Below are 20586 nucleotides of genomic sequence, written 5' to 3' on the forward strand. Positions count from 1 at the left end.
ATTTGGGCACTTGGTAGCCCACCCACATTTACAACTGTAGCATGCACCTCAAATTCTCCATCTTCCTATCTCCTTTGCATGGCCTTCACAAGCCGTTGCTGAAGCTGGGTGGAGGCCTTGTGCGGTATTGTGAAGGCCTTTCAAATGAACAGCAGCTGCCTCAGCCAGGTTCTGAGTCACAAGACCTCACAAAGAGCCAGCAGCTGCCTCAGTGAGATATGGGGACATGGGGTGACCTTGCATGCTGTCATGGGGATCTCACAAGGCCTTGGAGAGGCTTGGCATGGTGTCACAGAGGCCTCCTACGGCCTCACAAAGGGCCACAGATGCTTCAACCAGGCTCTGCTTTGCAAAGACTTTATAAAGGGCCAGCACCTGCCTCAGTGAGACATCGTCACAGGGAGGCCTTGCAAGCTGTTGTGGAGACCTCAGAAGGCCTTAGGGAGGCTTGGCATGGATCCAAGAGACCTCCCATAGCCTCAAGGGCCAGCAGATGTCTCAGCTAGACTTGTCTCGCAAATACTTTATAAAGGGCCAGGAGCTGCCTCAATGAGATACTGTCACAGGGAGACCTTGCACACTGTCATGGAGATCTCATAAGGCCTTAGGGAGGCCTGGCATGGTGTCATAGAGGTCTTGTACCACCTCACAAAGGGCCACAGATGCTTCAACCAGGCTCTGCCTTGCAAAACTTTATAAAGGGCCAGGAACTGACTCAGTGAGCCACTCCCACAGGGAGGCCTTAGGGAGACCTGGCATGGTGTCACAGAAGCCTTCATGGCCTCACAAAAGGCTAGCAGATGCCTCAGCCAGGCTCTGCCTCACAAAGGCTTGCAAATACTTTATAAAGGGCCAGGAACTGCCTCAGTGAGACATTGCCTCAGGCTGGCTTTGCACATTGTCATGGAAACCTCACAAGATCTTAGGGAGGCCTGGCATAATGTCACACAGGCTCCTTTGGCTTCACAAAGGGCAGCAGTCTTATCAGCAATGGGATGAAGAAGACAGCAAAGGTGAGTGAGTGACATTTGGGGTAAGCTGCAGTGCTGGAGTGCAGAACAACCAAAAGAGCAGAGATGAGGAAAGATAGATGAGTTGGCAAAGCTGAAACACAGATTACCACAGTAAGGCAGGAGAAGCATGTGATCCTCATCTAATCATGGTACAGTGTTTCATTTTATTTCATTTTTACATATGTTTGCCTTGTTTAACTGAGTCAGCCATTAACTCAGCTTCCAATTATTTTCATATTTTATTATTTATTTGTATCCTGTCCTTATTATTTTTGCAAACAACTCAACACACCTTCCTTCTTCTATTTTCCCCACAGCAACAGCCCTGTGAAGTGAGGGGCTAAGAGAGAGTGACTGGCCCAAGGTCACCCAGCTGGCTTGTATGCTTAAGGCAAGACTTGAACTCACAGTCTTGGAAGGTTGCATATTGTAACTGACTGAGAAGGCTGGGTCACAAGTGCTTTGTTAATGTTAAAACTGCTCCTCAGTTGTCACAGTATGGAGTTTGTCAGTTTAATCAACAAACCCCTACCTATGGTGATTTGGTCATGTATATTGTGTGAACCAGGCCACTGCAATTGATCAATGTTCACTAATTACTTATAAAGAGTTGGATCCTGTCTATGTATTTGTTTTTCAGTAAGTCATCTCTATAGCTAGCTAGATAGCTAGATAGACAGACAAACAGATAAAGCTATTTTGGTTTTTAAAATGGTCTAAAAACTTTTTTTTATTAAGATGAGACCAATTTGTGTCCTACAAATTCTAACATTATGAATTAATTTTACTAATTAAAATTATTTTTTCAAAAAAAAAACACTATTATTTGGGTCCTAATCTATTCTCCTAGCAGGAGACTTAACTTCTAAGAATGAAACCTTTAGATGCCAAATTGCCAATCCAAATTGTGGCCACTAATAAAGGCTTACCTATATTCAAGCCGAAATAGGAAGATGATGAGATTATTTTTAAGGAGTAAAGTGCCCATATAAGTAAATTTTCTGATGGGTGAGAGGTGGGCTGTTTGTTTCTATTCTGAAAAAAATTGTTCTATTCTGGCTATGGAGCAACCAAGCAAGTATAGATAACTGCAGGTAAGACCTAAATCTAAGCAACCTGAGCAAAATTTAACTCGGATCTAACTATTGGGACTTGACAACCAATATAAATAGATCTTTGCTATATTATGAGTGTGGTAATAAAGCATGATTTATGTAGAGATTTTTAAAATACTTTAGGGCATGGCTCCTAGAACAAAGTATTCCTTCAAAAAGCCTATACAGAGAATTAATTGTCCCTAGTTCCCAAGGAGCAGTAGTACATAGCACTAAAACTTTAATAAAAAGTTACAGATTTTTGCTGCAGTAAAATAATTCCATATGAAATACTTGATAGAGGAAAATATTATTTAATGAGAAATAATTCCTCAGATGTTGTAGTGTCGTTCATGTCAGGTATGCAATAGAACAACAAGCTGAAAGGTCTTATAGATAGGAATTGATAAGGGCATTAAGGACAAGGTCATATCCAGATCATATGCTATATGACTGAGGCTTTTGAAATTATAGTATCCAATGAAAAGGGTGAAAAAGAACCTGAAGATTCAGTAGTTTCAAGCTTAAGTATAAAGAAGGTACATCTTTCTCCAGTACACCATTATAATTCAGGTGATAAGCTATCATCCCACATTCTCTTTTAACAATTTTTGGTATACCAAAACACAGTTAAATAAAGAATTCTCTTTCTCTGTTTTTTTGAAAATTGTAAACTTTTGAAAACTTTTAAGTTTCATCAAAAAAATAAAACATAAGAAAACAAAAATAAATAGAAAATAAAAAAATTGGAAAAGAAACAAGTTAGGAACAAAAAAGGAAAAGGTAGAAAAAGAAAGACTTTTTTGGTGCAGATACAAATATAAAATATAGTAACCATTTACTCTCAGATTAACAATAATACACAATATTTATATAATGATAAACACCAAATGCCAAAATTAAAGTTTCATTTCTTTTGATTTGAAGCAAAAAAATTAGGGTAATGGTTTCCAAATAGAAAACACAACTTGATAAAGTCTTTTCTTTAATCAAAATAGTCAATTTTGCCATCTTCGCCAACTCCATTAGTTTCATCATCTATTCTTCCTTTGTGGGAATCTATAAATCCTTCCATCTGTGTGCATACAAAAATTTTGCTGCTTTATCATATATAAAAACAAAGCTCCATTTTTTTTTCAAAACTGTATGTCCTAGCTTCAAATGTACGTTTGCTCCAATAATTGTCTGAATTAAAATACGTATCTGATCTCAACATTTTTTAGTTTTCTTACATGTCCACCAAAGTTGATTAAACAGTATCTTCAGATTGATTACATTTCCAGCATATAATTGACACACCTTTCTACATATGTGACAACTTATCAGGTGTTAAATACCAATGATGTATCATTTTATGATAATTATCTTTCAAGTTATCATTCAATGTAAATTTCAATCCTTTACTCCACATATTCTTCCACTGATCGTTACAGTCTAGTCATACTGTAGCATTATATTCAGATATTTTAGCCATAAATTGCATTTATTTCCAATATATTGAATAATGTCAGCAATAGTCCCTCTGCTCCTAAACGCATTTAATTGGACTTAAGTTAAAATGGGTTTTCCCAGAGCAATGTAGTGGTTAAGTTGCTGGACTAGTAATCTTGAGAGCCAGATTCTAGCTTAGGCATAGAAACTAGCAGGATAACCATGGATGAATCATTCCCTTTCAGTCCTTATCAAGCTGTGGGACAAGCTGACAGAAAAATAAATCCCCTTACATTATGCACTGATGAGCTTTGCTGAAGAACTAGGGTGAGCATGTGCAAAACTAAGCAGGACAAGAGATAAGAAGAACAATAGCAACTTGCCTGAAAGCAAACGTGTTTGGGGTTCTGTTTAAAATGCTTTGAAGATGGCAAGTGCAATAAGAATTCTGGTTATTGTCTGCTCTCTCCCAGAGGTTAATTTGAGTCAGAAAGACCTAAGGCTTAACTCCAGAACCTGTTTTAAATACCATGGGCATGCAAAGTAGAAATAGAATGCATATGTGCATATGAACAATGGCATTCTTTGCCACTAAATAACCACAACATCTCCCAGACATCTGGATTTACAGCCATCAAAGAGTGCAGCTTCTTGGCAAACCCATTCTTGAAGCCCAGCCCCTCTCATTTTCGAATTCAAGCATGACTCTATGTGGTCTTCTCAGCACCAAATATAACTTTCCATTATCTTCTACCCTATTTTTTCGATCCTTGTATAAACTATTTGCATTGCATATCTTTCCACTATTTGCCTCCTCCCTTTTAATGAACTGGAACATCAGTGTGCTTTTATTGCCAAGATATTGGGTGAAAAGACTATTTGTGCCACTTAGCAAAACAAAACAAAAAAATTCCAAAACCTACACAGAATAAAATAAAAAGGCTCTGTTCTTGATCTAAGGCAGATTTCCCCAACCTAATATACTGTGTTTCTCCAAAAATAAGCCCCGGTCCTGTGTGCGTACACACACACACACACACACACACACACACACACACACACACAAGACCGGGGCTTATATATATATTTGCTCCAAAAGACACATTAGGGCTTATTTTGGGGAAAACACGGTATCAGGGTAATCAGCCCAGCCGGGCAACCGCCCCCCTCCGGTGTGTGCACAAGAGGTGGTGAGCGTGCGTGGCTGATGATGTCTGGCAGCAGCTGCATCCCACCTGCCCTTTTGCTGGTGCACTCTGGAGCTGCACAACTCATGCAACACAGGTGAGTTGATTACCTGTCCAAGCAGCAGTTTCATTCCAGGTTAAAACCTGTGTAGAGGTTAAGTATGAATAACCTTGGGAAACAAAAGGAAGTGCCATGATCTAGACCACGGTCTTATAAATGAAATTTATATCTGTAGGATGAGGAGTGGCAAAAGCGTGTCACAAGGGACCCTTCCTAGTTTTCAAGAGAGCAAACACGAGGGACAGAAAGGTGTCTTTTAGTTTTTCAAGATTCTGTTACTATAACCTTATAATAAAGATAGAGCTAGTACTTCAGAACTCACTTTTCTGGTATTTCAGTACAACTAGTAAGCTAGTCTTGCAAGGAATGAAATACAGGTATAGTGTAAGTGGTGTAACTGAGAGTAAATTTGGATAGCAGTTGATGGAATGGATACACAAGACTAACCTAAATTATTTCTAGGTTTAATTCTGGAAAGGCTTGAGGGAAATTCAAAGTTGACCTGCTGCTGCTGCTATTCTTGTAATTCAGCTACATGGTTAGGACAAGAAATTACATGAGACTGCATGGGTCTGCAAGTCCATGAAATCAAACACTGCATTATGGTAACGATGCAAATTACACAAAGTACCGTACATCATTGCTGCAAAATAAATCATACAAATCATTCCATTTGTATAACCAATGTTATTTGCATAAAAACACATGTCAATGACCCTTAGATATAATTAAACTTTTATAATGAAAGATATGATTTAGAACTAAAATAGCACTTTTTCTTTCTTTTTTTATATGGGAAATATGAAAATAAGCAGAAGATTGGTATGAATAAAACTTTTAGTTATATAAAGTCATTAATATTGAGAAAATCATAACTGACAAAGATATTTCAGATACTGATGAGAAATTAAATCTTATCAAGAGCATGAAAAATAGGATATTGATTTATGAATTGATATTATTATTATAATTTGTATAATATTAGTAAAATATGATGAAGATGCTTATATCTAACTTTGTATACATCAATAGTACCAAAAACTGTAACTGTGTAATGAGGGGAAAATGGAAAAAACATGGGGGGAAAAGGAAGATTAGGGGAAAAATACTGGAGTGTGTAGTATTGAACAGATTTATACTGAAGAAGTTAATGTCAGATATGTGAACCTTAGTAAACACATTGTTTACTAAGCACTAAAGATTGTAATTCTTAAAAATCAATAAAACATTTATATATATAAAAAAACACATGCCAATGAGACAACTTCAGGATAATACATGTGAAATCCCTCGTACTGAGATGAGGAAAACTGGGCACTGGATCCCATTCTTTTTTGTTGTTGTTGTTGTTATTGTTCATAATAAACGTATCTTATTGTTCAATTCACAAAAGCATTTTAATGCTTTTTTGTACCTTATATGATTTTACTAGTATTGTTTCTGAATGGCAGTATGGATATTATAGAGATTTGATACAAATGCTTGGGAGCAAAGACGTAAGTTTGCTTAGTACTGAAAAAGGTTTTCTGCTTTATTTTTTTTGGCAAAATTTAATTTCTTTTAAGTGACCAAAATTACATTTTATGTTCTCTGTTTTCACAACAATGGGAAACACATGAATTCATTGTGTCACGTAGCTCTTAGCACACATTAGATATTTTGCAACAGAAAATATGGTAATAAAAAACATAAGCAATTAAGCAAACTGTATTTCCAACTAGTGTGACTAAGAAGAGAATGTGAAATATGAGCAACACTACCATCTACTAAGTTTGCAATTCAGACTACAAACAAGACTAACTGGGAGATATGGATTTATGCCAGAATCAGTGGGACTAATCAGCTGAAGTTGAGTAGATAATTTAGACTTTATTGTCTTGGAGATTCCCTTTTTTATTACTAAGATTTTGGAATCTCTGTTTACAGATTGATAGGGGAAATTGTTCCTTGACAACTTTTAATTTTCCATTTGAAAGTTTTTTTTTAAATTACTATGAAATGTGAAAAACACAACATAGTACAATCATGCAGTATAACCAGAACAATATGCAAGGATAGCATTAATGCAAGTTATCTTACGATCATGTTTATTTATTTATATTCTGCCTTTATTATTTTTACAAATAACTCAAGGTAATAACAATAATAATAATAATAACAACAACAATAACAACAACAACAATAATAGAGTTGGAAGGGACTTTGGAGGTCTTCTAGTCCAACCCCCTGCTCAGGCAGGAAACTCTATATCAGGGATGTCAAACTGCCGGCCCGCAGGCCGGACACGTCACAAGGAAACTGCACCCACCCCATTGCCAGCAATGAGGAAGATGTTCTGATACATCACGCGATGTCACGTGACGTTGCGAGTTTGACATGTCTGCTTTATACCATAGACTAGAGTTTTTCTTCTTAAAAACTTCCAGTGTTTGGAGCATTCTTCTGGAGGCAGGTTGTTCCACTAGTTAATTGTTCTGACTGTCAGGAAATTTCTCCTTAGTTCTAGATTGCTTCTCTCTTTGATTAGTTTCCATCCATTGCTTCCTGTCCTGCCTTCAGGTGCTTTGGAGAATAGGTTGAGTTCCTCTTCTTTGTGGCTATCCCTGAGAGCTGGCAATCATGTTACCCTTTCTTATTACATTTATTCTGAATAACAATTTAAACATAAATTTTGGCATGTTAGCTTAATGGAATTATCCAATATTGTCAATGTCTGATTTAGAAAGTATAATTTTATCTGAACAAGCTAAACTATTTCCTTACATTTCTGAGTTGCCAACATACTATAATTGCAGACTTGGCATTGCCTTCTGACTTTTTCAAAATGCCAGATGAACTGAATGCTTTTATAAAACTCAAGAGTTTTACTACTAGAATTTCACCCTATGGAATGTGTTGCCTTTCATAATGTAGATCATTTATCCTATACTGTAATTTGTTATTTGATCCTATTAGACTAGAACAGTAATGCAAAATACTGATACAGATCATACAAAATATAACTTGCATCAGAGTTGTACAGAAAATACAAACAGTGTGTGCAGAACAAACATTATTATTCTATTAAAGAAGAGCTTTAGATATTATTTAAATGATTTTGGTAACAATTACTATTTTGCTATGTTGAGAGATGCTTCTATGAAAAATTATCTACAAGCTAATTTTTTATAGAAAATCTTTTTTTTAACATCTACAAAAGTGACCTTTTTAAATGACTTTTGGATAATATTTAGTAACTTTTCATCCTTTTGATATAAAATGCCAAAATATTAAAAGATCAAAATCTTCTTAACTTCACATATGTCCCACCACACATTTCTCACACCTGTGCTTGAATTAATAATTTATAGTACATGAACCAATTACATCCAACTCACTTGTGAATAATGAAGCCATGTATGGTAAACATTTCCAAAGAAGTGCCAACAAAATCTTACTGCTATGCCTAACTCAATTTCTCTTTTAAAGGCTATGATTAAACTATAAAAATTGTGTAGAAATGCCTGAGAATACTAAAGGGCTTGCTTTTTAATCTTGCATTTCATACTCATGAATCCTTCCCAATCTTTGGAAAAATCTACCTTTATTAGTGTTAATGTGCTTTATCAGAAAGTTTAATGGCAACATTTTTAACAATATGAGGAAACCTTGTTTTTTTACTAATTGGTGGCAGAAGTACTTATTATTTAGAAAGTCCATTATATTGTCATAGCAATTGGTACCATGATGATGTTACATGTGAATTGCTTCATAATATGTAATTCATGCCACTGGTAAACAAATAATATAAAGAACAGAGGAAATTTGGTTCACTGTATATGAAGTCTGTTTATTGATGTTTGGCAATACATGTTTTTAAAATTACCAAAATTAGAAAGATATTATTAAGTACAAACCAGAGATATTAAGGCGTGTGGAACATGAGAACAGATTCTTACTTAACCAATGTAAGCAAATATTTGAAAATATTGTATACAAAGTTTTGTATATTATAAGTGGTTTAAGAAGCGTACAATATACGTAGCTATGAAAGCGTACATAGAAAGTTATGTACAAAACTTATAGTGGGTAACAATGAATGCTGCGTTTTCAGTAGTTAAAATGCAAAAAAAAAAAAAAAAAAATCTTCCAACATAGGATTTGGATTCATCCATCTATTCTTCCACTTTATAATTATCTAGTATTGCTTATATTGTAAAATCATTTGCTATCTTAAATATAAAGCTACTTTTATATAATAACTTGGTATGTAGTGGAGGGCTAGCTCTTTGTACAACTTCTTTTTTTATGAAAATAATAAATCAATTTATATGCCTTTATAGGGAGTAACTCAGTGGTGGGATTCAAATACGTGAACAACTGGTTTTCTGAAGTCCATTCTGGGCCTGGGCAACAAAAAATTAGTTACTGGTTCTGCCAAAGTGGTGCGAACCAGCTGAATCCCACCACTGGAGCAGCTGCTGGACACATACATACACAAACACACACACATACACAAAACATTTTTTCCAGGTTTAGTAACAGTCCCCAGGCATATGAAAGCTTACTGTGATCACAATGAGTGGTATATATCCTTTCACTTTTATTCTGTACCTTAATTCCAGAATTCTCCAAGTATTTTGAGCCAGGTTGCAAACTGGGAGCCCGTATGCTCTAGTCCTGCCTTGACACAAAGCCAGCTGAATGAACTTTGGCCAGTCATACCTCCTAGCTCTATCAAGAAGGAAATGGCAAACCACTTTGTTTCCAGGTAATTGTCAGGGCTTATGAACAGACTCAAAAGCAATAATAACAACAAAATGGAATATTTTGCTGCAGTAAATGTTGCATTTTTTATAAAGAATGTGATAGAATAGTATGCAAGAGTGCATCTTTGTTTTTTTGCCTTCCTAGTGGATATCACTTTAGACAAGTGCTCTACTGGGATGCATTTTAATCTCAAGCTAGTTCTGATGTACATATATTTAATAAATAACAGAGCACTGATGATGATGCCATTAACTTCTGCTATAGATTTACACTAGAAATGAAATCAAAGCTTCAAACACTCATTTAAATATTGCAATATATTTTCCACCAGCAAGATAGTTTCAGACCCTGGATCATTATATACAGTAGCAAAAAGGCTTCCTGTTTGGGTCTATGTTCAGCCAGTCTAACAACTTCCAGTACAAATCCCTGGCATAGATTTTTTTTCTCCCCCCACCGATAGTGCTTAAGAGACTGGATGTAATCAACGGGCTCATTTTTTTCTACCCTTATTAAAAAAAATAGGAATCTCTTTATAGATAAAAGTGCTGTATGTTTAAAACATTTGAATATATGCTTCAGAAATATTTTATCTATACAAAAATTTAGAAATATTTACTTGGTAGAGGAATTGCTGAAATTGTTAGCTACAATGAACAATTGAACTATAATCAAGAGACAATGACTGAGAGGAACTGGAAGTAGAAAATGATAGATATGGGAGAGTAAGACTGGATAATTAAGATAAATGGAGATAGTGATTAACTATATGAGGAATGCTGAGCTTAAATGCATAACTGAGAAATATGTGAAATAATGCTGATGTTTAATTAAAAATACTTGTTTTATCATTTTCTTTCTCTCTAATGCTGAACAATTTATTCTTGCTTGCTTGCTTCTTTTTCATAAAGAAAAGTTTGACTGGACCATCTGCTGACCTAAAACAGTATTACAATGGCTTACTGTATGATTACAAAGTTCCTATTAAACAGCACTTGGCAATATTACATTAACATATTAAAATAATTAAATGTTATTTTGTTATTTTTCCACCCTAGTAATTTATGGATGGCATTTTGCTATTTTGAAATTGATTTTTTTTTCAAACAATCACACTGGAAATCATTGTTGCTTGTGTTACCATATACACAAGTTTTAAATGTCTATTGCGTGCTGCATATTTTTAAAAATAATCAAAATATCTCCACTATAGACCATTTCAGCATCTGTATTCAATAGTTGGCACCAGTGGAAGAACTGTGCAACATTAAACATTATGGCTTCCTAAGCATTTCAGGTGCTATTCCATTGTATCAAGCTTTCCATTATTTTTGGCAGGACACTTTAGGAATGTCTGCTTAGTTCAACTGTAACTTGAATGCCAAGATCATGCTGGGGCAAAAAAAGGGCTTACAGTAGAAAGCAAAGCAAAGCAAAGTAAAGCAAAGCAAAGTAAAGCAAAACAAAGCAAAGCAAAGCAACACAAAGCAAAGCAAAGCAAAGCAAAGCAGAGCAGAGCAGAGCAAAGCAAAGCAAATTCATCATTTTCAGAACCAAGAATTAAAATATCAGATTGTGATCAGTCTGGCAACTAAGAAGATTGAACCTGTTTGCCACACTGAATGGCTTCTTAAGGTAGCTGTTTTATTTAGTTGGATGAAACACTCAGAAAACTGTCAATTTATGGAGATAAAAACCAGACTTAACTTATTCCAGTGTTGGTATGAGGAAAGGAGGCAGACTGATTATAAATTTAAGAAATTGTTTGTCAATAAAACTCTTGCTTAGAGCACTTCTATATACTGTTGGCTGCCTAATAAACTTAATAACTTACTAAAGGTTACTAAAAATTATAACTAAAACTTTTTTTTAAAGAACAGTTAAAATATTATTGAGAGGAAAGCCTGAACCCTATCTCCAGACTTACATTTATAACTGGTACCCTTTGTTTGATATGATGCAAGAATGTTATTTAATTATACTTGTAATGTGAACTTTTGCTTAAATGCCCCTGACATGTAGATTTTGTCTAACCTTTGCTTTAACACAGAGGATATGTTTTCTGATGGTAGTTACACTAGTCTGTGGTAGTTTAATTATTTTGTGAGTTAAGTAAAATGTTAGATTGTGACTTTTATTTCATGTTTTCAAAAGAGAGACTACAAATAACGAACCAGTTTTGTATGTCTAAAGAAAACCAATTTGGTCTAGTAATTAAGGCACCAGTATAACAACCAGGAGACAGTGAGTTCTAGTCTTATTCTAGGGACTTAGTGTAGTCTTAGGAAGGAAAGCCAGCTGGGTGACTTTGGGCCAATCAGCCTATCTCAATCCACAGCATCGGGCTCGGGCAACAAGCCAGTTGGTCAATTCCTTTGCAATCAATGGATCAACACTTGGTTGACCTGGGAAAAAAAGAGGTCCTGCACTTATTGGAAAATGCTAGGAAAAAAATTGAATGAGGTCTAATTGTAGAAATTATTAGGTTGGATTCAAATTGTATTTATTTTTTGAGTATCTGTTTTAAAAGATTAGTTTCGTGTCAGTTTCAACTGAAAGAAGCTTCTTTCACTCTGAAAAGGGAAACCTTTCAGACCATAGTGGCAACTGAACACTATAATTTCACCAATAAAAGGAGAAAAGAGAAAGTTATAAGTTTACCCAATTAGCATTTCATATGCCTTCAGTTGAGGAAGAGAGGCATAGCATTTCCCATATGTATACATTCAAAACTGGAATGGAAAATTTGAATAAAATACCTATCAGAAATCTCACCAAACAAATATTATCAAAATGAATCCAATTCTATGGCATCTGTCTGCATGACATGGCCCTGCCCTTTTTCCATCATGGCTCTTGCGAATCTTCAATATCAAAAATCCTAAGTACAGTCTGAGTTACAAAGATATTATTTGTCCTGTTTATATGTTAACTGCCCTATGCTCACAAAGCTTCTTCCTATTTTTCATTTTATTTGCCAATAACAGAACATTTTTTGTGTCTTCCAATAATTTATTGTGGAAAGAAATTACAGAGTTCAAGAGGACTTTTTTTTCACATACATCCCAAAAGTTTTCAAGTTCCTCTAAAAGGTATGTAATAGAACTTCCAAGCATGTTGGTGACTCCTTCTGGTTTATTGAAAGTTGTTGGGTTTTTTTTTAATGATTCTTTTGATTTGCATGGGAATACATTTGTGCAACTGAATTGTTCAATTGTATTTGAGATCAGACTTCAAGCTAATCTTTTATTTCTAAAGTGGTCCCAGTGGTAGTAGGAGCACTTGGGGCTGTGACTTCTATGCTGGGAAAGTGGCTCCAACATATTCCAAGAACAACCTCAGAATTTTCTGCCCAGAAGATATGGTGCTAGGAACTGTTTAGATACTGTGCAAAACCCCCCAAACTTCCAGGCCTCTGGTAGAGGACCTGAGATTAAAGAAGACACTTACACTCACTCATTGGGGTGAGTAGGGTTGTTTTTTTTTTTTAAAAAAAATTAAAAATACATATTTATATATGTTGCCCTTATCTTTTATATTCTGGGATCTTTTTTTAACTAGAAATGCTGAGTGGATAAGTTACATTCGTACAGCTGCACTTTTGCCTGTCATCTAATCTGCCCTGTATATTGCAAGCCTAGGTGTAATGTAGATCACAGATGGTTAGGTCTCAAGTCTATCTTTTTTTTAACTAGAAGCCCAATATCCTGTAGGCAATTGCTAGAGTTGAAGAACAAAAGCTTACTGAACATATTCTGATTCTGTTTGCTTTACCAAACAGATTTTTTTTAACTCTCATTTTTACTCAAAAATATTCCTGTCCGTCTTATCTCAAGCTTTCTTCATTTTGACAGCCTAATTTAGATATAAGCAAGATACTGTATATAAGTGCTTGCTTCAGTTAAACATGTGAAAGTCAGAAATCAGCCATACTCACCCAGAAATTGCCCCCAAGTCCACTTTTTGTCATTATAGTGCATGGCAGATTTTCAGAGAACATTTCTGCTCCACTTGTTGTTTTGGTCAGACAAAATATTAAGTGAAATTTAATTGTGAATGAGCAGCATTATCTTTGCAAGCGGGAGCAGTAAATCCTATTCAGGCAGAACAGAACAACAAAACAGAACAGCAGAGTTGGAAGGGACCTTGAAGGTCTTCTAGTCCAACACCCTACTCAAGTATGTGATTTGTTGTTATCTTTATGTGCAAATGGGAGCTCTGGATTATTTTCCCTTGAACAAACCAGAATCAAAAAATATGTGTTAGCAATGGCAGTCCTGCTAATCCCATCTGCTAGTGCAGGTGTTAGTTGAGTTGTTAGTTGCCATCATTAGTCAAGGAGCTGATGCTTCTCCTGCCCTGGGACTTCCGTTTCAATTCTCTCCACCCACCTATCTCCCCTCTATCTTTTGGTTGCCCTTTGCTTCTCTGCAACCTACCTCTACCACTCTCATGGCACCAGCTGACCATCACTGTCTTCTTTATGTTAAAGATGAGGTGTCCTGAGCAAGGCAGCTGTTGGTTCTTCAGGAGGCCACCCTGAGGCCATGCAAGCCTCAGGAAGGGCCAGCAGCTTCCATGGCCAGGTGCACCTTGACAGTGGGAGGAAGAATTGATAAGAATCAGCTAGGGCTGACAAGAGGTAGCAGATGCAGGTGGTGGCAGAGTACAGGGCAGCCAAATGGATAGAGATGGGAGCAAGATGGGTGAGGCAGTTGAAGTTCATGTTATGGTCATAAATACGGCTGGACTGCCAAGTGCCAGATTTTGTTCACATGACCACAGAGGCACAGCAGTAGCCATAACTTCAAGAATGGCCATAATTACTATTTGTTCTGTGCCATAATAATTTCAAATAGGAAAGCAAGGAGATTGTATACCTTTAATAAATAATAAACAATATTTTGTTTAAAAAATAAATATTTGCCAGCTGTAAAATTGTGTTGTTAATATTGGCAGAAAACTTATTTTTAATGTGTAAACAACAATTCAATCTGCCTTAGTAAAACTCCGTTATGTTGAAAAAAATGTATGAAATCATAAATACTTCTGCTCTCATGTCAGATACTTATGTTCAAGTCTTGCAACAGACAAGGCTGATAAAGGAAAAAAGGAGTAAGGAGTAACTGTACATCTCAGCTCTTTTCACTCTATATGTTATAGTAGTTATGATTTTTGATTACAAATATAATTTGCTTTTCCTCTAAATTTGTTAGTGCATATAAATTAATCCAACTTAATTTGCACATTTGGTGTTCAGTAATTACTTATCTCAAGCCACTCTGCATACTTTTATATCTCAATGTTAGTTTTGGGGGTGCCAAACACTTCTTGATTTGTCTATCCTTTGATTCAGGAGTACTCTGTAGATATAAGAACATATCCTAATCAATTAATTTGTACTAAAATTCATCTCTTTATTTTTCTTAATCTTATGCTTGTAACATTTATTTTTCTCTGTTGGAATGAGGGATGATTAAGATGCTATAGAGCAGAGACTAATGAATTCCATGTACTTGGGAGAGTCTCTAGATTTTTTTTCTTTTTTGTCATTGGAAGAAAAGTGTTTTTTTGTGGTATAAATAGTTGTTTACAAACTTGCACCAAATTGTATCAGATGCAACCCTTCTTGGATAGACCTAGCCATGCTTCAGTCATCCATGTCATAACAACTTGTTTAAATTACTACAATGTGTTACAGTGAGGTTGCAAAATTCTTATTAATGTAAAATATGAGATCTAGAATCTGACTGGAACTGGATATTATGTTAAGTATGCCATCTCCATTGTCTTCTAGTTTATTTGCATTTTCTTTCTTATAAAGCTCTTTATTGCAGAAGCTCTCATATAAGTAGCAAAAAGTGTGGCATTTTGAGAAGCCACTTGAGGCCTTTGTTATGATTGCCTTTCTGCTTGGCAGTATCTCATTAGTCTTTCCTTAAGCATGAATGCTGGCTACATGACTGGATCATTCCATCTCTCCCTCTCCCTCCCTCTCTCCCATCCCAGATCTTTGTAACTATTTTTAGTATATATTTAGTATCTATTGTTGGTAGCATATTTGTATTTATCCTAATTGAAATTTTACTAGCACCAAACATTTAAAGTCATGACAGATTGTACAGGGATTTGAAGCTCTGTTTCTCAAGATAGCCAAATACCTGTGTATAGATTAGTTTTACTGAAAAAATATTTTACCTTTTCTGGGCCTTAGGCTGAAAAGCTAATTTATATTAAATAAGTAGAAATGCTGTAGGTGAGAGTTTTGGCTTTTTCCCACATTAAACTTCAATACTACTATAATTCATTCTGAATTTAAGAGAATGCCATCACAAATAGTTGAGAGATTTGCAATGGGGTTGGTGCCTTTAGATCTGGACCACCATTATCTCTGCTCACTAGTCACTATGGTGATTATGTAAGTATCTATATTAATCTCTTGGTATTTGCCAAGTGATTTTATATGAGTGGCTTTAAAATCACAGGGTTCAAGATGAGGGGAAGTACATATAGAAGATGAAGTCACAGTGATAAACGCTTTGTGCTTGATCTTCTTCCAAGCACAAATTATCATTGTTGATTGCATGTACTGAAGCAATCCACTCTTTAGAAAACTGGTTTTAGGTAGAAAAATAATCAGACATAAATCTTGCCATGGCATGTAGGCAACTATTGGTATTGATTCTGATTCTATACAACTCTCTATGCATGCAAATGATTTTTATGGGTCATTACCAGTTCTCTAAAGTTTGTGAGTTAATTCCTTGTGAATAACATACACTCATAAATACCAACAGAAGCTTTTCACATTCCTTATCTTAAAATAATTAAAGACTAGTGGCATCATGGTGAGGGGTCAACAGTGTCAAAATATTTGGTGCAATCAGACAATTGAAGTTCTGCCTCTTTTTACATGCATGCAATGCAGATGACTCATTTTAAAAAGACCCATTTTAACTTCAATTGCCTGTTTGATGGCATTGCCCCCCCCACAAACACACAGATGCCCATATTCAATATGACAATGGAAAAATGGATTAAGTGATTCAAACCTAATCAAGCTGTGAAATCCACCTAGGTTTTTAAACCGAAGGTTGTATAAGAAAAAGAGCATTAAAGGGCAAAATATACACAGTACTGATGGAAATTTTCCTGGAAAAATAGATCATTATAGAAGATTTTGGAAGCCAACAGAAGAAATGAAAATGATACACAGAAAAATGTAATAATTGGAAATGAAACAAAAGAACTAAGCAACATAATGTCATAATCAAAACTAGCATCTGGATAAAAGCACCTGCTGGAAGAATCCTTCAGCCTTCTTGTTTGTTTAATTTATTGTTAATTTTACTAAAGTACTTCACACTAGATTGATTATTCTCCACATCTACTCCAATCTGTAAAGAGGAACGCTGTTATTTCACCAAGAAAATGGCAATGCCAAACCACTCCCAAAAATACTTGCCAAGAAAACTGTAGGTACCTCTCCAGACATCACAAGTGCAGAAAAAAAAGAAACACATTATCATGAATTTGATTTTGTTTACAAGACATATATATAATAGAATTTTGCATTAAAAAGTGGTTATCTGGCTTAGTTTATTTAGATTTGGAAATATTTTTATTTGCTTTTTAATATATATTGAGAGGCGACTCATCTGCATGGACCCTATTTGTAACAGCAGTTTACTGTGTAAGTAAAAGAATTCAGAGTATTTCTTTTTGTTTGAATTATGATCAGCTTCAAACACAGATGTAGAATTTAAAGAATTTTAATATAAAAAGTATGGGAACAAAACTCAGTATGCTGCAAAATCAAGCATATTATTATGGAAAACTGGGACATGAACTAAAAGTTTAGTTCTGCCAAGTTTTGTTTTATCTGGAAAAATTAATAATGGGCACATAATCAAATGCCTAATATATAACCATTATAATGATTTATAAATAATGAGGAGGAAGATGAAAGAATACATAATGCTCTTTATGCCTGTTACATGTGTGCTAATAGCTGGCATCGTAAGGATACATAACGTTCTTTTTTTCTGTACAAAATAGTATTGTAATACATTAATCTTAGTGCAATAAAGCTAAACAAATAATAATCTTATCATCATCTAATTCTAAACCTCTTTTCATTTTTTTTCTCAGCCCACCCTCTGTTATAGTCCAAGTCTTCTTTCACAGTCATTTTCAAGAATATATGTTGCTGCAACTCCTTTAAAGGTAATGAATTTGAAGTTAATTCTCACTTGAAGTCTGGGATATTTGCAGGGGAGGTCAAAAAAGTCAAGATTGCAACTAAGTCAAACAATCAAAGTTACATCTTTTTTTATGTATTATGTATATATATATATATATATTAATCAGTTAGCTAAGTTACCTAAATATTAGAGTGTTAATCAACACTGCACAAATACCACTGTATCAAAACAATATAATGTATTAAGTTTTGCAACAATATAATAAAAAATATTACTATTTACAAAATGTTCTGCAGTGATAAATCTCTTAGGTAGAAAGATCTCCATTGTACGCTCAGAATCAAAAAGACTGTTTCAAGTGATCAGGTAATTGGTTGCTGAGCCATTTTTAACAGTTTTCCTAATTAAACTTGAAACAAAATCTTGCTGATTTGTTTTGGAGTGATCTTGCTGGGGAGCACTTGTTAACTCTCTTGAAATGAAATTGTTGATGAAATAGGTTTGTTGTGAAAGTAGCCTACCTTCACAATATTCCAGAGTGTGCTGGGTAAACTGCAGACATTTTGAATCCACCATTTGTTTGAGTTTGAATGTAAATAAGTCCGAGGGACAGATTTGTTTGTTTATTTATTAGATTACCATCCTATCTTTCATCCAAGAACTCAGAGCTATGTACATTGCACTTCATCTTAACTTTTTCCACGAGAAGCTCTGTGAAATAGGTTGAGCTGAGAAGGATAGATTGACCCAAAATCATCCAATTAGCTTCTGTGGATAAGTGTGAATTAGAAATTGGTCTCCCTAGTCAAAACAGAAACAACTGTATGAGGACTCTGGGTAGCTTAGAAGATTATAATGTTCAGTCCTTTTTTGTCTTATTGACAATTGTTAAGTCTGAATGTTACATGGCAGGTGACTGTCTGTTTGAATTCTGAAGTCCCAGAGCAATTTAGGTCCTTCATTTTCTATTACTTTATTTTGTAATCCCACTGCTCTTGCTTGCAGGCAAATGGTATTCCTGCAGATCTTCCAATGAACCATTGCTACTTTGTCCTGTTATTGTTTGTAGTCAGTCTGTGAGAATGTCTTACAACAGTTAATAGATGGTCCACTGTCTCTTCAGCTACAACACAGAGTTGGCATTTGATATCTGTTGCTGTCTTCTCATTTCTGGCTTTATATGCATTTGTTCTTAAGATTTGGTCCTGTGCAGACAAAATTAGCCCCTCTCTTTCTTCAATTTTTCTGCTCTTAGCCATTGCCAGGTCTTGTTATTTTGCTATTTTTTATATAGCTGTGTAATACTCTGTATTGCCATGTCTCTTTTTGTTCTTCATTTGTTCTTTCTTATACACCACTTTGGTCTCTCCAGTACTCAAGTAAGCCTTTTCCTGGATCTTTCATTATCAGATACATTTTGCCAGATATTAACCAATCTTCAATTTCACCTTTTTGCAATATATTGTTAAATTGATTAGCAATGAAGTGGGTGTAGGCCAGTTAAATGTTTCAATCAAAAACCATGCAGTTCATCTTCACCTGGTACTGACTAATTCTTGATCTTCCTTGCCCTTTTTGCCATCATTACTACTGTTATTATTAGTATATGTTATTATTATATGTTAATATATTGGTATAATTGACAGATTCACAGTCTAAGACAGATAGAAAATTAATAATTCAAGAGCCAACAACCTAAAATGATTAAGTAATGTCTAACAATACAGAAAGCTCCAAAATAGGGTAGGTGTTTTGTAAAATTATGGATTTGGGTATTCAGGAATTCTGATAGATTCAATATTTCCAGATTTTGAAGAAATCCTTTAGGTATCACTCCAAGAGCTTCAGTTGTCATTAATATAATAGATTTCTTTTTCCATAAGTCCTCAACTTCGATCTGCAAGTCCCAGTATTTTCTATTTTTTCTCTAATTGTTTTCCTCAATCCTAGCATCAAACAGAATAGCAACATCAACGAATCAGACTTTCTTCTTTCTGAGCAATAATAACATTTTATTGGAATCCTATAGAAAGAATCTTAAAGCAGCTAACAAATAAACCCACTACACTTGTGTTAAAAAATGCTTAAAATATTATGTTGTCATCCCTGGAGTGTGATATGTATACAGGAATGTAATCAAAATCATAGAGTGGAAGGGACCTTATAGTTGAAATTTGTCCAGGGAGGGATTTAGTTGAAATTTGTCCAGGGAGGGATATGCTAAAGCATTTCACCAAATGGCTATTCAGTCTCAGAAATCTTATTTCACTTATTGACATTGTTTACTACAGTAGAGAGCAATTCCTCCTAATATGTAACCTGAATCTGATTCTCCACAGTTTTAGCATGCTGGTTCTGAACTGCCCTGCAGACAACCAATTATATCTTTACTTTCTCTCTACATGGCTGCTCCTTCATTATTTGAAGGTTGCTATCGTAAGTTGATCAGACTCTTCTATTTTTAGATTGCAGAGCTGGACCCAAGACTCAACCTTATCTTGGCTAAGACAAAACAGATTGGACATCACTTCTTTTGAGGTGAACTCAATGCTCCTGCTAATACATCCCAAAATGGCACTTGCATGATTTATGGTAGTGGTGGGGAAGAAATAACTGACCCATTGATCCTTTGTTATTTTCCTTTATTTCTAAGGTCTACATAGATTTCCTGTAAAGTGAAAAAATGGCAATTTAAAATTTTACCTGACATTAAAAAATCTTAATTCAGTATACCGTGAGATTCCTTTTGTAGAATCCGTAGTGGTTTTAGTGTCATACCAGAGTGCAAGTGTTTGTAGCATCTTTTAGATCTAGGATTTTTTTAAATGTGGCAGACCCTTGAACATG

The 20586-nt window shown here is 35.1% G+C and overlaps 1 long non-coding RNA gene across 1 annotated transcript; it reads left to right on the plus strand.

Moving 5' to 3' along the window:
• The first annotated feature begins 885 nt into the window (after window positions 1-885).
• Window positions 886-20469, plus strand: LOC120313583. The gene is made up of 5 exons (XR_005558182.1): window positions 886-1013; window positions 9391-9536; window positions 12523-12627; window positions 17687-17761; window positions 20205-20469. It is a non-coding gene; the product is annotated as an uncharacterized LOC120313583 (long non-coding RNA).
• The last annotated feature ends 117 nt before the right edge of the window (window positions 20470-20586 follow it).

Source organism: Crotalus tigris, unplaced genomic scaffold (assembly GCF_016545835.1).
Source record: "Crotalus tigris isolate CLP2741 ecotype Arizona unplaced genomic scaffold, ASM1654583v1 scf7180000018710.371113, whole genome shotgun sequence".
Taxonomy (NCBI): Eukaryota; Metazoa; Chordata; class Lepidosauria; order Squamata; family Viperidae; genus Crotalus; species Crotalus tigris.